General features: G+C 39.4%; 1 long non-coding RNA gene across 5 annotated transcripts in view; it reads left to right on the top strand.

Moving 5' to 3' along the window:
* The window catches only part of LOC122732811, a 127,359-nt gene that overhangs the window by 96,901 nt on the left and 10,610 nt on the right, over nucleotides 1-19,848 (top strand). For all 5 annotated transcript variants that reach the window (XR_006353651.1, XR_006353648.1, XR_006353649.1 and 2 more), the window contains one exon: nucleotides 10,650-10,714. This is a non-coding gene — a long non-coding RNA (uncharacterized LOC122732811). The remainder of the gene's footprint in view (nucleotides 1-10,649; nucleotides 10,715-19,848) is intronic.

Below are 19,848 nucleotides of genomic sequence, written 5' to 3'. Positions count from 1 at the left end.
ATTGGCTCTCCCTGATGCTATCTCATTAAAAAAAAAAAAGCTGGGCATCACAAAAGTTCCAAACTGAGGCACAATTTGGGTTGTAGACAGAATGAACACAGAATGAATGGAAAGCTGTACCCCCTCATTCTATCATTCTGACATTGTAAATTTCTATGTATCATAAAGACCTAGATACCCCTTTGGTCACTGTACATATTCTCTGGTGTTCTGGCTAGCCCAAGATATCGTGCAAATCCATATGAGAGCAGTTGGTAGGTTACAAAATGTGTGCCAGGCACTATGCCGGTCACTGGGAAAACAATAAGTGAAATAGCCTCTTCCTCAAGGAGTTTATGTTCTTTTGGTGCTTTTTATTTTTTTATTTTTTGCAGGGCAATGGGGTTAAGTGACTTGCCCAGGGTCAGTCACACAACTAGTATGTGTCAAGTGTCTGAGGCTGGATTTGAACTCAGGTACTCCTGAATCCAGGGCCAGTGCTCTATCCACTGTGCCACCTAGCTGCCCCCCAGTGCTTTTTAATGTATGCTTAGCCAGGTTCTCTTCTTTAATATGCAGGGGAAGTAGGTTACTCAGTGCCCTTCTATTTTCCTGCTCATTCTTCTTATCCGGACACACCTGGATGGAGAGAGGAATGGAGAGATGACTATTGCTTCATAACCCATATAATGGCTGTGGGCTTGCAAGTACTATAGTTGTTTTACTTTCTGTGTACTCCAAGGATAAGAGAGTCCTCCCTCTTTCACATCTTGGTAGAGTATAAGCATTTGGGGAGTAGGGACTTTCTCATTTTGTCTTTGTATCAAAGTAGCACAGTGCCTAGCATATGGTGCTTGTTGGATTTAACTGGATTGAATCTAGTAGTCCAACCCATCCTACATTCCTTCCAGGCTACATAGGCATGCTCTCTCTGTGTTGCTCTGACAAAAGGGATTGGAAAGTATCCAATGTTGTGATCCCATTGTGTTGGGAATTAGAATGCCAAAGGTGGCACATTGAATAACTGGTTAGGGTGAATTCTCTAATTTAAAAATAAGCTATAAGACAAAGTCACTTTCTTAGGAGAAAAATTTTATGGTTACCTAAACAAAATGTCCAGTCACAGTATTTGCTAAATGCTTCAGTGCATTATCTGGGGAGGTAAAGCCAAATTGTCGGCAAATATTATTGTCTACAAGGAATGCCCAGCTGTGTATCATAAGATCATAGATCTAAATGTGGAAGGGACCTTAGAAGCCATATAGTTCAATATCTTTGTTTTTAAAATGAGAAAAATGAAAGACTATGAATTTCCCATGGTCAAATTGATAATGAATATCAAAAGTGAAATTTGAACCCAGGACTTTTGACTCCAGAGCCATCAGTCTTTACTTCCATCATCTGCCCATGTAGTCATATGTGTTTAATACATGTATGGCCAACCCAATTATCCAGGGACTATTTATCTCCCTTAAGGATGATCTAAGATCTTTTTTCCTTTCATCATTTCTGGCTACCTCTTTTCTATTCTAGGACTTATTAGCCACTAAACCAGGTAGAGATAGAAAGAAAAGGAAATGAAAAGATGGCAACTGCTCATAAATACTGGCAAAGGTTTGGGGGCAGAGTTAGGGACTTATCTTTAAATTACAGTTATCTATGTGATCCTATTATTTAAGATACTAAAGTGTTTGTTGCTTTGGTATAAATACTGCATCTGGCTTTCATAGGAAGACAGTATGCTACAATAGAGAGTTGGATTGGACTCAGAAAGACCTAGCTTCTAATTTTGTCTGTGATACATACTAGCTCTGTGACCATGGGCAATAAACTTAAATTCTCAGTGCCTTAGCCAATTTACTAAGATTATAAATTACAGAAGAACTTCTGGCCTGTATTGTTGAAGGGGATTTCTAAACCAAGAGTTCTCTATTAGAACGAAATCACAGATATAGATAAAAATAAAGATGCTTCTGTAGCTGTGTACAAAGCATGGTGGCATGTTAATGAACAGGGGCCTCTTAAGTGAGGAAATGCATATTTTATTCAAGCTACTGTTTTCTTAGTTAAAAAAAATAGATTCAAGTGGAATATCAGATACTTTTGTTCCTATGTGAGATTAGAGTTGTTGTTTTTTTCCTTCAGGAAGAAAATCCAAATGAGCTGGGCTCCCAGAGAAACAAAATGTCTCTTCTTTAGCAAAGCTCAACCACATGTGAATCAATAAAATAACATACTTTTAGGAAAATAAATCATAGAACATTTTTTTAAAAAAAGAGCTTAATGGATTTAAGTGGGAGGAAAATGGGGAGGAAAGAGAGTTGCTTGTGTATTTCTGGCAGTGTTCTGGTTCGAGATGGCTCTTTCAAAATGGCCTTAAGACAAAATAGGAGCTAGGCAATCCCCCCACCCCCTCCCACTCACCCCCACCCCCCACCAAAAAAAGTATTGGCATACCTTGCTCCATAAAACTGAATTAGAGAACCACTGATCAGGATGGGAGCTCAGAGATCAGCTATGCTAATCCATAGCTGAGAAAGAATTCCTTGACTAACATCACCACCACCATCATCATCGACCCTGGCATTTCTATGGTACTTTAATGTCTGCAAAGTACTTTATAAATGTGCTCTCATTTGATCCTCATAACAACCCTAGGAGGAGGTGCTGCCATTATTCCCATTTTACAGATGAAGAAACTGAGGCTAAGAGAGGTGTTACTGAGAGTTCAGGTCTTACTGATTCTACTTCCAACACATGATCCACTGGGCTACCCAGGTGAGGACATCTGCAACAAATGGTCCAACCAGCCCCTGCTGGAAGAGATCTATATGGAAGATGAATTCATTATCTCTTCTGCAATCCATTCTTCTAGAGGACAATATTTTTTCCTCTAGCAGAAATCTACCTTAGCTTTGTCCCATCAGTCTCTCCTCTTTGAATAATTGCCTGTACTTAGAACTAAAGAAGAAAGATTAAGGAACCTGGATTCCAAGCTTTGTTCTTCTTCGTTCTTCTAGAAGGACAGAACTGACCCTTTGCTTCATTCTCTCTAGTAATAATTATGAAACTGACAGTTTTCCTAATGTCCTTTCTTCCCTCCATTCTCTTTGCCTTGTGTGCACAGTTAGGGAAAATCTCCCTGATGGTTTATAGGAGAGATAAAGTGGCCCCTGGTGATACCACTGATAGCTTGGAATAGAATGCTAAGGCATGGGGGCAGAGGGTTTTCTCCTTAGTGGGGTTCAGTGGAATTAACTATTTATTAGCAAGTTTTGAGATCACAAGTTCACTTCAAAACCACCCAAGAGCCATCAATCCTAGCAAAGTACAAATACAACCCAGGAAACCTTGGTTTGAGTCCTGGCTCTGACATCAGGTCTCAGTTTCCTCATTTGTAAAATAATGGAGAGTTGAACAAGATGGCCTGTGAGGTCCCTCCCAGCTCACTATGTCTGTAATCCAATGAGCTCCCATCTGTATGTCCATAGGCAAGTTCTTTTAATTTCTTTGAAAGTGAATGATCAGGGGCAGCTAGGTGGTGCAGTGGATAGAGCACCAGCCATGGATTCGGGAGGACCTGAGTTCAAAATCCAGCCTCAGACACTTATCACTTACTAGCTGTGTGACCCTAGGCAAGTCACTTAACCCCAATTGCCTCACCAAAAAAAAAAAAAAGTGAATGATTTCATTCATAAAACAGGAGTCATAGGAACATAAATGTCATGCTGGAAAGGACCATAGATGTTGTCTATTTCTTTTTTGTTTTTTGGGTTTTTTTTTTTTTGTGGGGCAATGAGGGTTAAGTGACTTGCCCAGGGTCACACAGCTAGTAAGTGTCAAGTGTCTGAGGCTAGATTTGAACTCAGGTCCTCCTGAATCCAGGACCGGTGCTTTATCCACTGTGCCACCTAGCTGCCCCTGATGTTGTCTATTTCAACCCCTACTCTATTTTACAGATGAAGAAACTGAGACCCAGAAAGGCTTAGTGATTGCCCAAGGTTATGCAGAAAGTAAATGGCAAATGAAGGTTGTTATGAAGAAAGTACTTTGTAAATGTTCTAGAAATAGGTTCTCTTCTTTTACTTTTTAAGCAAAAAGAATTAAAAAAAGACATATCTTCCAGAGATATAAATCCCCGACTTTTGAATTTGTGATCTTGAATGGAGAAAGATGAGCGGGTCTCAAGTTGTATATACAGTCCCATAGTCCCATAGACTCACCCAAAGTACAAAATATGCAAGAATATAGAAGTTGTTTTTTTAACTATCTTTTTTACTGCAGAGTTGGATTTCCATAAAAAGATATAAAAATAAATATTAAAAAGAATCTGTGTCTTTAAAATGGTATTTTGTTAGTTTTGGCAATTAAACTCTGTATAGCCTTCCCATTTCAGCTAGGAGAGCCATTAAAAACCAAGTGTCAAAAAAACTAAATTTAGAAGCATACTCTTGAATCACTGTATCACAAAGTGTTAAACCAAGCTTTTCAAAAATAATGAAGCTTAGTCAACCTCATTGCTTGCACTAAAAATATTTTACATTAATAATGTTTAAGGGAGAGCGAAAAGGGTTTTCTACCACTAATAAATAAAATGATTTAAAAAAATAATGTGAAGCCATATTAGTGTTTTAGCTATCAGAGCAGAAGTCCTTTATGTGGGCTTTTGGTCCGTTTCATTTTGCTTTGGTGGCTGTTAGGACTAGGTGGGGGAAGTGGGTCACCAGACTTTTTTACCCACCAATGTTGTATAATGACTGAAGAATATAAGGACCATAGGGGTGGAGAAATGAGAATCAGAGAAGGAAACTGACCTGCTGGGTATCCTTGTGTAAGTAGAAGGAAAGGCAGCACCAAATCATGTGAATCATGATAGTATCAAGTGAATGTGTCCTGATGAAAGAATGGATTTATCTGCACAGCGTGTGTGTGTGTATGTATATATATATATATATATATATATATATATACACACACACACACACACACACACACATACACATATATGTGTGTATATATGTATATATAAATATATTATATATATATATATTTCAGTTGCTTTTTGGGTCATGTCTGACTCTTTGTGATCCCATTTGGGGTTTTCTTGGTAAAGATACTGGAAGGGTTTGCCATTTCCTTTTCCAGATCATTTTACAGATGAGGAAACTGAGGCAAAGAGCCTTAAATTAAACTCGGGTTCATACAGTTAGTTAAGTATCTAATGTTGGATTTGAACTCAGGTGTTCGGACACCAGGTCTGGCACTCTATCCACTGAGCCACCTAGCTGCCTGTTGATATATCGAGGTTTCTCAAAGAAAAAAGGAAACCTGTTATGAAATCATAGGTCTGGCACCCCACCCCTCCTTCCCCCCAAAAATTGTTGGGGGAGAGAGAGAAAGGCTACTATCTATTAGAGAAAATTAAGATGTAGATGCTGTCTTGGAGGGAGATGGCCATATAGTTCTTCTTTTCTAGCAATAATAATAGTTGAAAATAATCACTATTTTTTCTAGTGCTGTCAAATTAAGCACACATATATTATTTCATTTTGTCCTCATAACAACCCTGTGAGTTAGGCATAATGAGTATGATTCTCTCTGTGTTATAGATGAGGAATTTGGAGCAATGGGTAGTTTAATGAGTTGACTACAATCATATAGCTACTAAGTGTAAAAGTCAGTTTTGAACCCAGTCTCTTCGCCTCCGATCATAAAATCAAAGATTTAGAGCCGAGAGAAATTATAGAGTCATCTAGTCCAAACCCCTGCTCCCCCCAACATTTATCCCAGACAGGTTAAGTGCTCTGCCAGTATTATATGGCCTGTATCTGTGGAATCAATCGGTCATTCAGTCAGTCAACAAGCATTTGTTAAGCACTTATGATAGGCCAGGCAGTATAATAAACACTCTGGACTCTGAATACAAAGAAAGGCAAAATAAACAAATACACATGCACACAAATTTTTTTTTTAAATCCACTCCCTGCTTTCAAGTTTCATCTATCTAATGGGAGTTGGGGGGATGGAACCTATGCAGAAATAGGTACATGTGAGATATACAGAGGGGAGATAGAAGGTATTCTATGAGCAAGAATGGACCTGAGAAAATCACACAGGAAAAAGCCTGATCCACATTCTTTTCTTTCTTTTTTTTTTTTTTTGCGGGGCAATGAGGGTTAAGTGACTTGCCCAGGGTCACACTGCTAGCAAGTGTCAAATGTCTGAGGGCAGATTTGACCTCAGGTCCTTTATCCACAGTGCTTTATCCACTGTACCACCTAGCTGCCCCCAACATGGGAATTCTTAACGCTTTTTGTATCATGAACCCCTCTGGCAGTCTGATGAAGCCTGTACACTGCTTCTCAGAATAGATGTTTTTGAATGCATAGTATTACAACAGAAACTAATTATAATGAAATACAGTTAACCAAAATAAATAAATAAACAAATAAATGAATGAATAAAAATAAATAAATAAATAGATTAAGTTCAAGGATCTCAGGTTAACAATCACTAACAAAACATGTCAGAGCAGGATGGGATCTTAGAGCACAGAATGTCAGTTCTGGAAGGGACAGTAGAAAATAGAATGTTCGCGTTAGAAGGGACCTTAGAACAGAAAAAAACAATGTTAGAGTTGGAGGGGGCCCCAGAAATGCTCTTCTTCAGTCCCTTCACTTTGTAGTGAGGGATTTTTGTAAGAATGAGGTTTGCTGAAATATATGCCACAAATGTCAGTACAACAGAACCTGATGAAAACCAGGGACCTTTATGTGTTTTGTTTAGGGTCTCTCTTGTAAAAATGGACTTTAAGGTGGGGAGCGGGAGACACCTGAGAAAGCAGGATCTAGTGTTTCATAGCTATGCCTTGTTGAGAGAGCTCAGGGAAAAGAAAGAAAAAAGGGAAGAAAAATCTTCCCTTAACTAAAATGCAAGAAAGAAAAGCAGTCGATTTTTTATACTGAGTGGTCTTGGGTTGACTATGTGTCTACTGTTTAGAAAGTTCATGGTAGGGGAAGCATGTGTTGGGTGTTTTCTAGAGAGATGTGTACCCCAAAGAGCAAAAGGAATTCTCCAGAAAGATTGTCTTTCAGACTCGATGGTCAAAGCATTTTATTTAAAAATTTAGTTTAGTTAGAACAACCTGAATCTTTGCAAAACCTCTATTAACTAAGTTAATGCCTGTTTTTTATTCTTTTATTCTCTGTCTCTCCCTGTCCTTTGTCTCTCTCCTCCCTGTCTCTCTGTCTCTGTTTCTCTCTCTGTGTGTCTTTGTCTCTCTCCTTTCTATCATCTTTCTGTCTCTCTCTGCCATATCTCTCTCCTTTCTTTCTGTCTTCCTCTCTTCTCTGTTTCCTCTTTGTCTGTCTCTGTCTACCTCTTTGTCTTTTTCTCTCTCCTCTCTATCTATGTTTCTCTCTGTTTTTGTCTCTTTTCTGTCATCTTTCTGTCACTGTTTCTGTCTCTCTCTCTGCATTTTCCCTCTCTCCTCTGTCTCTTTCTGTCTTTTCTCTGTCTCTCTCCCTCTGCCTTTGTCTTTTCCTCTCTCCTCTCTGTCTCTGTTTCTCTCTGTTTTTTCTTTCCTATCTGTCATCTTTCTCTGTTTCTGTCTCTCCCTGCATTTCCCCCTTTCTCTTTCTGTATTTCTGTCTTTTCTCTGTCTCTCTCCTGTCTTTGTCTTTTTTCTCTCTCCTCTCTGTCTCTGTTTTTGTCTCTTTCCTGTCATCTTTCTCTCTGTTTGTGTCTCTCTCTGCATTTTCCCTCTCTCTTTCTGTATTTCTCTGTCTTTTTTCTGTTTTTCTCCTCTTTGTCTTTCTCTCTCTGCCTTTGTCTTTTTCTCTCTCCTCTCTGTCTGTTTCTGTCTTTTTCTATCTCTGTCTCTTACATTACCTCTCTGTTTCTCTCTTTCTTAAAGTTATGGGCTTCTGTCTTCTCTTTTCCATAGAACCTTGATGCTTTTCCTTTATAATTTTCCTGACAACTCTACTGATATTGAAATGGCTTCTTAAGGTTTTAAAGGCTCCCCATTGGGCTGGGGGACCCAGTCTCCATAGCCCTGAGTTGCCCAGTAAGCCTCAGATAGGAAACCTGCCCTGACCACTCTAGGTCTGATTTGGTTCAAATAGAAGAACAAAACTGAGAAGGGGAGATGGTTAGGGTCACAGTTTCAAAGTGTCTCTTTCTTATCAAGCATTTGGGTAGCGTATCAGTAAGTTAAGGTTTCTGTCATCTGGGGTAGGGGTAGGGGTAGGGGATGGAGTTGTTTTGTCTTTTTTTTATATTGAAGCCAACTGTTCTCCAGCACATTATTTCTTGTGAAGATTCTAAGTGTGGGGAACACTTGAGGCCCTCCTTCTCCCTCCCTCCCCAAGGTCTACTTGATGGGGTCCTGAAAGCAGGGGCAATATTCTTGGTGAGGACATGGGAGGAAAACAATGCTGGTTTGACAGGCTTCTTTCCTGCTTCTTTTTGCTTCCTGATTAGCCAGTTAGTCATGAGATAAATCAGGGGAAGATATGTGCTAAGCACAGGGGGTTTAAAAAAAAAAAAAAGAAGTAAACTATAGTCCCTGTTCTCAAAGAGCTTATAGTCTAATGATCACTTGGGCCATCTTGGACTGTGATTCCAAGTCCATACATGAGGAAAAAATGTCATAAGGGAATTATAATGGCTTAACCCCTGACTTTCCAGGAAGGAGGTGACAGGACCAAGACAGGAGACAACCCCTGTTTGACTCACTAGGCCTTGCAGCCAGTTGGTTTTCCCTGGAACTGGCCAGCCATCTATTCTCAACTCAATTAGCTTCAATTAGTATGTAATAAATGCCTACTTGTTCCAGTCATTGTGCCAAGTGTTAGGGCTACACTGACAAAAATTAAAAGTCCCTGACCTCAAGGAGTTTATAATCTACTAGGGGGAAAGTAACATGTATGTAGATAAATAAATGTAAAATACATACAAATGAGGCCTTCCATTTTTCAGAAGTACAATCGTATTTACCAGCAAAGGAAATCATCAGTCAGACAGTCAAATACTAAGCCAATAAACTTTTCTTAAATACCTACTATGTGCCAGCTAAATTCTGGAAAAAAACATTTTTAAAGCAAAAAACAGCCCCTACCCTCAAGGAGCTCACATTCAATGGAGGAGACAAGAAGCAAAGAAATATATTCTTCTCATCTCCTTTGAAAAGATAGCATTGGGAGCCTAAGGCCCCATGAGGGACATAAGAGGAAAATGTTATTTTTTTAAAAAAGTTTTTGAAAGGATTGTGTTACTTTGACCCATAAATATCAGCTATGAGTATAATTCTTTCAGTGATGGAGATAGAATCCATTTTTGTGAGCATCCTCTCCCCCTATTCCAGGACCCCACTGGATTCAACATCTTTATGTCTTTATATGAGGGGTCCAAAGGACCCTGGCAGGCCAAGATCCAATTAGACAAGACCCTAGTTTAATACCTACTAAAGTCTAGAAAATAGAGACTGTTATTTATGTGTTTAAATAAATGAAATAAACCCCAAACCAGGATGTGCCCTCACATGCTAGAGAAGGACAGTCAGGCAGACCTTGCTGTCTTATCAGGAAAGTTCAATAGAGTATGACAAAAACCACTTGGGGGATATCTTCGAGTAAAGAATTTCCAGGGGAAAAAACAGTGGGGGAGAAAACTTAGCAAGAATGATAACCTTTCTCTTGCCCTTCACAGTTTAAATTAGTGAATCCTTATATAAAGAAAAGCACAGTAACATTGATTTAGAGACAGAAGTGCCTTAGAGGTCATCTAATCTGATCCCCCATTTTTCAGATGAAGAAACTGAGGCCCACAGAGGTAGTGACTTCTCCAAGTTCACATAGGTAATTAATGGTCATATCCAGGAAAATATTATGACTCAAAAATTTCTCTGTGAAGAAAATGGATTTCATTTGTAGAGAGAGAGTTAATTAAAATTATCAAACTGTACAAAAAAATTTATCAAACTGTAACATGGAGGAAAAAAATAGAGAGGATGTAGGAAGAAGGGGTAAGGGGGGGGCAAAATGACAAAATCAGTGAATCCTATTCTTACCCTTTTAACCATAAATTTTCCACATCAAGGTTGTTAAAATTTTCAGATTATATCTCTCTTGAGAAACTGAGTTGTAATATTCAAATGTAAAGACCCTGAGAAAATTTGAGTGTTCAGTTAAAGTTATAAATTTTCTGGCTGAGATATTTGATCTTTCATATGTCAGTTTGAAATCCAAGATCTAGAGACTATGGGTTTTTTTTTTAAAGGCATTGTTTTGTGCTAAAATGCATAGTTTACAAGAGGGTAGAGAGGGAGAGTTCATTATTTAAATATCATGAAAAAATATAGAAATGATTCATTGAGACATGAAAAGGACACAGTATTCTAAGATAAAAATATAAAGTTTATATTTTAGGTGGAAAGCAGCAGCTTGTTAAGACAAGCTGGGTAGGGGCTGAAAGAGCATTTAAAATTTAAAACAAGGCATAAAATTCTTCAGGATCTTGAATTTTAATTCATCACTTTTTTTTTTTTTAGTCTCTATGCTTCAAATTAGCACTTGGAAATCCAAATGTCCACATTGGCCTTGTGCTTTTCAAGGAGCTGTACTTATCATTCAATTAATTCGCCCCTTTTCTTTCTCATTTTTTGGTAGGAAAATTAAAAGTTTCCTGTCCTGAACTGGATGCCTCTTTTAAAAGGGAAACATCTTGTTTTCTGGTAAGAAAATTTTCAAATATTCATTATTGCCTTGTATCCCTATCCTGTTGCTTTCTTGAGAAGAGGGACTTTGAATTAAAAAACATAAGCAAGGAGGAAGCTTCTTTCTACTTTTTGAAGTAGATGCTGTGAATGTTATGGAAATGTTAGGAAGGAGAAATTTTTTTAACTTAGAAAAAAAATCACAGTAACTAGAAATTGCCCTGATAAAGTCCAGGATGTTGAAAGAAAAGCAAAAACCTTATCCTCATATTTTAGCTTAAATAACAGATATTTGTACCTGGGGGTGACCATTTTTATATTATAACAAAACAAACATTTTTTAAAAAGGAAAATTATTTCTAAAGAATTATCTGGAGGGACATGGCTTGGAATATTTTTGCCAAGTCAAAAATCACAGCAGCTTTTTCAAGTATCTAGAATATTCCTAAGTGTGCATGCAAATTGACAGGAAGAGAAGGTGGGGAGAAACGAAAGGGGGTGAGAACCTCATTGAGGAAATTTAAAGGGATCTTGATTGCTTTAAAAGCAGACAAGGGAATGAAAGTTAACCAAGATATTGGGCAGTAAAGGAAAGGCTCTCAACATAATACATTCTTAAATAGTGGGTAAATCAAGGCCCATAGCGTCAGAAGGTAAATGTAGACATCTTGGTCAATCAGACAAAAATTTACTTTTTCAGTTGTGAATAGTTGTTTCATAAAAGGAACGTTAGAGAGACAGACCAAGTTGTCTGATATATTTGTTTTGTATTTCGGGTATATGCTCTATTGGCATAATTTACATGTAATAATGGTTTAAATTCCATTTTTGAAAAGCAGATATTTTAAAGCAAACAAATCAACCCCCATGAAATTGGAAAACTTTTGAAATATTTCATAAAGTCAAAAGAAGAAGAAAGATAATTAGATCTTGAATAAAATAAAATTTAAAAAAGACAAACATTTGTATATCCTTAAGTTCTGCTACAGATAGAATTTTTGAAAAAATAAATATGTTGCCCTGTTGTTTTTTCTTTTCTTACTTATGTTATGGAAAGTAAACAAGGATTCTATTTTTATGAAATCAAATAATAAGGGCAATTCCAATAAAATGTTATTCATAGCATCTGAAAAATATTTGTGTCAATTTTTAGGTTTAAAAAATACATTTTGTTTCAAAAAATGCAATATTTTAAAGCTTTGGGAAGCAAATGACTCCATTTCTGTGTTTGGTTTTGGAAAAAAAAATTTCTAGACCTCTTCCCCCTGCCCCCCTCAAGCTGCTAGAATCATTTTATTAGCTTTAAGTATTTGGGTTAAGACTGACTTAAAATTGCTTAATTAGGATATACCAAAATTCTAAGTGATTTTAAGAAAGAAGGATTATGGTGATCTGGGAAAATATAAAAATTATTTCCAATACAGTCTTTAAGTAAAATCCTTTAACTTGTCAGTTTAAAAAAAAATTAATCTTGGAGGTTGAAATAAGGGGGGGAAAGGAAAAAAGCAAAGTGTTCATGGAAACTATTATATCACAGCAACAAGGAGGGACTTTGTTAGGTACTTGGGAAAATGTATGGCTGTCAGTTACATTTCTAATTTGACTTTTGAGCCTTTTTCATGAAGCTAGGAGTAGGTTAACATTAGAAGGCTATATAAAATGTAAAGAAAATACTTGAGGAATGATAGTTGAGGAAATATGGGGAGAAAAAAAAGACTGCAACTTTGCTGGGTTAAATTTTGGCTAAAGGTATTTTCAGTGGAAAATTGGGGGGGAAAGACAAAAGTAAAAATTAGTGGAGTGAGCTAAAATTACAAATACATATATTTTTATGTTGCTAGAGTATTTGTATGAATTTCATGGAAAACTACGGAGGGTACATAAGTGGAAATGGAAATATTGGAGATATGCTCTCTCATTGTAGTTTTCCAGGGCAAAATATTGTTTAACAGGATATATATTACATGCTTAAAATTAGACATTTTGGAGGTTGTTTGATAGAAAATAAATCCCTTCCATCAGTTTTTGTAAAAAATTGTTTTGATTGTATTTTCTGCTTCCCTCTTGTAATTGGCAATACAGGTTGTACTTCAAATGTACTTTCAAAAGGCAGAATGTTTTTATTTTGAAAAAAAATCAGGTCTAGGCTCCATTTTATTTTGTATTTTAATATGAAAAAAAATCAGTTGTTTTGCAGTAAATTTGGTCGTTTCAGAGTATAGATTTTTAAAAAACAACTAGATTATTGTTTGTCTATCACCCAGTTTCACATCTGAGCATGTGTTCAGTCTGTGGCCTGGCAACTTAAGGGCATTTAACTTCTTTTTGTAATGCCCTGATACCCAAGTGTGATCTGGGTGAAACCTCTCAAAGAAATGTGTTTATTGTTGTTTGTTGTTTTATCCTGTTTTTAATTAGGAGACCTCCGGGTTTCATGAATGAGGGTGGCAGTTAAGGTGTTTGCTGATTACCATCCCCCCCCCTCCCATTCTTAGTGAAATGTCTTGTCTCTATATTGTCAGTTGCAGTTACTGTGAAGCCTGAAAGACAGAACAGTGGGGGGTCCCCTGGCTGTCTCTTCGTGCCCCGGGAGAAGGTGGGGAGGGAGAAGTTTTGGGTGGACACAACGGTTCTGTTGGGATTGGGGTGGGGGGAAAGGTGGTATTCTTTAGAAATCACCTTTATTTTGGGAGGAGGGCCCCTGGGATTCCTCTGGAGTATTTCACGGGCTGGAGAGAAATGGGGGCACTGCAGGGGGCTTCTCTGGTGGGAAGGGGGGGTAAAGGGATGGCTGGAAGGTCAGGGGTCAGCAGCCCTTGTGAATTGCAGGGGTGCTTGCCCCACTGCTCAGAGCCCCGCTTACTGGGGAAGGGAGGAGGGGCGCTTGGCCGGCCTAGAGAGTGGGGGTGGGGAGCGGGCACCCCCAGGAGCAGCGGGGGCGGGAGCAAGGGGCTGAGGAGGGGGATGGGGAGTGTAGGCCCAACGCGTTCCCAGCCGGCCAGCAAAGGGTTAACAGCCCGGCGGCTCCGGAGCATTGTGGGACTTGTAGGCGCGAGGCATTGTGGGAGTTGTCGTAAAAGGCCGTCCACGTGCTTTCCTGTCATGGCTGCCTGCGTGAGGGTTCTGCCTGGTGGTTCCGAGGGCTCGCCGGGCGTCCGAACCGACCAAGGGACCAGCCTGGGAGTTGGGAGATGGCGTGACCGCGGGAAAGGACCGTGACTTGCCCGTGCCTCGGTTTACCCGCCTGTCAAATGGCGGGAGTGGCCTCGACGGCTGGTCAGGCCCCTTCTGTCCTCTCTGGGCATGACATTTGTACACAGTAGGCGCTTAATGAGCGCTTGTTGCTGTGTTCCCCCGCTCTCAGAGAGCCCTGACCTCCTGGGAAGGAGCCGGTGACCTTTGGGGGAGAGGGGAGCGGTGGTGACCCCCAGGGGTCAGGGCGGCCTGGCGCTCCTGGGTCCGGCCTTTGGCCGCTGCCAGGGGCTGCCCCTCAGGAAGCTCTTGGGGAATGGGCGCCGGGCCTGGCGCATGGCCGGCCCTGGAGGGTCTCTTGGGCCTGCGCCCTCTTTCATAAGGGGAGGGGTTCGGGAGCTTCGGGCTTTCCGAGCAGAAGCTCTGGTCCCCCTCGGTGTAATGGGCTCCTCGTGTGTCTTCTTCATGCCTCTCCAACACTGCCCTGAGCAGGGGCTGAAGTGGAGATACATGGAGATGGGGTGGGGGTGAGGTTATTAGTTTCGTGGTGGCAGTGCTGGACTGGGAGTCGGAAGACCCGAGTTCAAATTCTGCACACAGCGCCCACCTAAAGATACTTAGTAACTGTGTGACTTTGGGCAAGTTTCATAACCTCTCTGTGCCGTTCCTCATATGTAGAGCGAAGTGCTTGGACCCAGTGGCCTCTGGGGCCCCTTCTAGGTCTGAATTTGGGATTTTCGGAAGTTATGGTTCTAAATCCAACAGTGTTTGTGTAGAATGGGTCACGTGGGTTTGTGCAGTGTGTGTGTGTGTGTGTGTGTGTGTGTGTGTGTGTGTGTGTGTGTGTGTGTGTAGCTTTGCCTTGTAGTGTGGTATCATGTCTTTTTGCTACTTGTGATGTTAGTGTTTGACCCATAGCCTTGACTAGCCGTAGTGGCTAGAGGACCAGCCTGGGAAAGGCCCAGTCCTTCCTCTTGACACCTTGTGGTTGGGCAACCCAAGACTTAAGCTCTCTGTGTCCCAGGCAACTTTTTTGCTTACTTAAAAAAAAAATCTGTATTAGTTATGTTGTGAAAAAAGATACAGACACAAAGGGAAAAAACCCTCGAAAAAATAGAGTGAAAATAGTTTGCTTCAGTCTGTATTCAGACTCTATTAGTTTTTTCTCTGGGGTTGGAGAGCATTTTTCATCATGACTCCTTTGGAATTATCTTGGATTGTATTGCTGAAAAGAACTAAGACATTCAGAGGTAATCATCATACATTGTTGCTGTTACTGTGGACAGTGTTCTTCTGGTTCTGCTCACTCCATTCAGCATTAGTTCATGTAAACCAGACAGCTTTCTAAAGACGACCAGTAGCCAGACATGCCATGGTGGAGTTTCCTTATTTGCATTTCCCATGAAAACAGGTCCAAAAGAATAAGAAAGGAAATATTTGGTGGTTTGCAAGAATGGTTTTTTTTTTGGGGGGGGGTTGTTTGTTTGTTTGTTTTTTAGTGAGGCAATTGGGGTTAAGTGACTTGCCCAGGGTCACACAGCTAGTAAGTGTTACATGTCTGAGGCCGCATTTGAACTTGGGTCCTCTGGAATCCAGGGCTGGTGCTCTATCCACTGCGCCACCTAGCTGCCCCTGCAAGAATGTTTTAAAGAGAGCAAATGTCATTTATCAGAAGGAAAACTAAGGGAGACAGTTTAATAATTGTAACTGCTTTTAATGTTTATTTCCTCAGATTGTTAAGGGAATGAATGGGCAGAACCCAATTTTTGTATGTTAGTGGATGTTCATGTTAACCTATCTAAATGAGCCAGTAAATAATTAGCCTGTTAGAGTAGATATCTGTATTTCACTGCATTTCACTTTGACACCATATTGATTGACAAGGATCTCAAATCTTTTGGTGTGTGTGTGTGTGTGTGTGTGTGGTGATGATGATGATGATGTAGACGTAGACCAGAAAGGTATAAAAGTCTTCAAGGATAGTTAGTTCCTCAACGCCGGGTATGTGCAAGAGACTGGTTGATCATTGTCAAAATGGATCCAGTTATGTAGTGGGGACTATATAACTAAGGTTACTTCCAACTCTTGGCTTCTATAACCCTATGAACATTGTATCACTATGTACTATATACATATTCATGCCCCACTGGTGAGATATTTCTGCTACTGTGCTCATAAATTCTACCTTATCTTTTTTCCATATTCTTTATAATCTTATTAGCGCCTAATTTAAAACATCAAAACTCCAGTTATATCGACTTTTGAAGTTTTATCCTTGAGAAAAATTGGCATAAGGAAAGGAAGTTGTTTTTGGTTTTGTTTTTGTTTTAATAGGCTAAGTGAAACAGATTCACAAAAATATTGCAAGGTACTATTTAAGAGTGGTTTTGCAAAACCATCCCAAGTCTCTAGGATATCTAGAAAGCAATCAATAAGTTATTCAAATAAACATCAAATGCCTGCATATGCTAGATTGGAAACCATAAGAATGGGAAGAATTAACAGTTCAAATTTATTGCTGTGTGAGTTAATGTATGTAAGGGGTCTGTAAATTTTAGGGTCTTTTGCCATTGTCTTTGTGGGTGGGAAGGAGAAGAGACTGGACATGTGATTCCATTCCACTGCAGAATGCTAGTGTGGAAACTTGTGCACTGATGCCAAGTAACTATCCCTAATTTATAGTCTTACAAGAGAGTTGCTTGGAGCACCCTGGTCACGTTAGTATGAATCAGAGGTAGGATGTGAATTCAATTCTTCTTGACTGCAAGGGATTGCCTCTCTTGTCTGTTTTTAGATACCATTATTTCTTGATGTTTGGAGGCACTAGTTTGTCATGAAAATGGGTGTGTTTGGTGTGGTGTGGTGAGGGGTGGGGTGGGGTGGTTGGTCTGGTGTCCTGAGTATCCTCTGATTTTTTAACGGGGGTTGGATGCAGAAACTGGTAACAGCCATGGTGGGTGAGAGGTTGTATATGTATGTGTGAGTAATGTAATTGGAGGTAAAGAGTATGGATTGATAGACTGATGGATCAGTATTATTGGATGCGGGAAAGGGTGGTGAAAGTTATTTACCTACCCCCTATCACTCTCCTGGGAAGTACATAAATGCTAGTGATGGTTGTTGTTACTAACTGAAATAGGGATATATGAATAAGCTTGTGTTTTTGTGGTACATGGTATAGTCTTATAGCTGCTACTACAGTGCTCAAATAACTTAAGAGTCCCGTGGCAGCTGGCCAAAACTGATAATATGCTTACCCCAAATTTGTGTCTTCTATAGTAATTATTTCCACTATCAGAGCCTGCCTGTTTAGTTCCAGATCTTGAGTAACATTTTAATTTCTGGACATTTTTATAAGTTGCAATGTGTTTGCCTTTTTTTTGTGTGTGTGTGTGAGGCAACTAGGGTTAAGTGACTTGCCCAGGGTCACACAGCTAGTAAATGTCAAGTGTCTGAGGCCGTATTTGAACTCAGGTCCTCCTGAATCCAGGGCCAGTACTCTATCCACTGTGTCACCTAGCTGCCCCTGCGTTTGCCTTTTTTTGATTAACACATATATTACAGGTTTCATTTGCTTCAGATTTTCTAAGACATATATAATAAAGCCATACTTAAGTGACAGTCACGGTTCCAGTTCTACAAATAATATTTCTATAAGGAAAAGTGGACTATGATCTGCCTATTCCTTGATTTAAAAAAGAAAAGGAACAGTTTAGTCTAACTTAATCTAAGATCTCCTACTTTTAGCTTCCTGCGGCTGTCTTAGCTGATGGGGAATCATGAGAGAATTGTGCAATGTGGAGTAAAGGCCAGTAGTATTTACCCTTAGGTAAGAGTGATCTCAAAACCTTGATGGGTGGTGGCGTGGTATTTGATTTGTTGACTTTTTCTTTCTAATTTACTAAGTTTTAATTATCTCATGGCCTTTTAACTGCTGAATTACTTTCTTGTAAGATAACTGCAGTATCCACTGGTGGACTCTGTGTAATAGCATTTCCTTAGAGAATTGTTTCCTTGGGATCATGGAGGTAGGGCTGTTGGAAGGGACCTGAGCCGTCAGCTAGTCTAATTTCCTTGTTTTGGGGTTGTTTTTTTTGGTTGTTTGTTTTTAGGGCAATTGGGGTTAAGTGACTTGCCCAGGGTCACACAGCTAGTAAGTGTCAAGGGTCTGAGGTCGGATTTGAACTCAGGTCCTCCTAACTCCAGGGCCAGTGCTCTATCCACTGCACCACCCAGCTGCCCCCTCATTTCCTTGTTTTATAAATGAGGAAGCAGCAGCCCAGAGAGGTTAAGTGATCTAGCCCAGGTCAAATCTCAGTTTTATGACTCTGAATCCAGTATTCTTTCCATAAATTTGCTCTTTTCTGGACGTTCTGAAGGGAAAAAAAATTTACTTTTCTAGGTGAAGGAGCCGCTTCAGAAGGAAGGTTTCCAAAGAATTATTAATGTTCTTGAGTAGTCTAGTGAGCCCTTTTCCTCATGTCCTAAGTTGCTTTTTATTCCAGCAAAAATGTTGCCCCAGAATTTTCTTTTTCTGTATTAAAAGGCAGTTGAATTGTGTATAAATCTTCTCTATCAGAAAATTCCATTATTTAGTTATATTTGAAAAATGAGCTTTCACTTTATCTGTCACCTTCCTGACCATTTTCTGCTCACCATGCCACCCCATGCTCACTCCCTTCCTAGCTCTCCTTTGTGTATTGTGACCCACCATTAGAATGTTTTTGGGTTTTTTTGGTTTTTTTAGTGAGGCAATTGGGGTTAAGTGACTTGCCCAGGGTCACACAGCTAGTAAGTGTTAAGTGTCTGAGGCTGGATTTGAACTCAGGTACTCCTGACTCCAGGGCCGGTGCTCTTTCCACTGCGCCATCTAGCTGCCCCTCCACCATTAGAATGTAAGCTCTTTGAGGGCAAGGACTGTCTTCTTTCCTTATACTTGTATTATCAGTATTTAAGCCCATTGCCAGACAAATAGTAAATACTTAATAATAAATGGTTTATCATGTATGTTGTTTTTGAAGTTTTATAAAAGAAAAAAAATTCTAGAACTTAAAATTGCAAAAGCTAAGCTTACACCAAAACTTTGCAAAAGATTAGAAATTTCCTGTGTGTAGAATATCTTTTTAATATCTTTTTAAAAGTACTTGTAGGGCAGCTAGGGGGTGTAGTGGATAGAGCACCAGCCCTGGAGTCAGGAGTACCTGAGTTCAAATCCGGACTCAGACACTTAACACTTGTTAGCTGTGTGACCCTGGGCAAGTCACTTAACCCCAATTGCCTCACCAAAAAAAAAGTACTTGTACACACACACAGCTTTATTTAGTTGTCCAACTTTGAGATCTACATTTCTGAAATTTAAACTTGCCAAATATTTTTAAAGAAGACCCAATAGCAATAGTGCACCTTTGAAATGTATCATTTAAAAATTTTTCTACAGACAGATTAAGTGCTACAAGATTGTTTAAATAAGATTTTACTGATTTTTAAAAATCCAGCTAACAACATGTCAACTGAATTTCCTTCTTAACCATTCTTTTGACTATTCCCTATTATAACTACAATTTAGAGTGTGACATAGGAGGTGGTGACCTTTAAAAGTTGGAATCAAAAATTGTAGTAGGATCCAACAAGGATCTGTGATTTCAATACATGACTACTACGATAATTTAGCAAATAAGTCTTAGAGAAGTTTCCTGAAATTCAAGTTCACTGACCTGCCCAGAATCACACAGTCACATTTGGGATTTATATTCATGTATGCCTAACTCCCAAGTCCAGCAGTCTTATCTCCTGGGCCACATGCTTCTTCAGTGGAATGATAGCCTTCTCTTTGTTAGATAGGCTACTAAAAGCAATATGCTTTGTCTTCTGAATTACATGAAATTTGCTTAATCAAGGGACTTAAAATGTTTCCCACTGCTTTTTTTCCTTATTCTATCCCACAGGAATACATTTAATTA

The sequence above is a fragment of the Dromiciops gliroides genome, chromosome 6 (genome assembly GCF_019393635.1).
Source record: "Dromiciops gliroides isolate mDroGli1 chromosome 6, mDroGli1.pri, whole genome shotgun sequence".
Lineage (NCBI taxonomy): Eukaryota > Metazoa > Chordata > Mammalia > Microbiotheria > Microbiotheriidae > Dromiciops > Dromiciops gliroides.
This window is presented reverse-complemented; position numbering and strand designations above follow the sequence as displayed.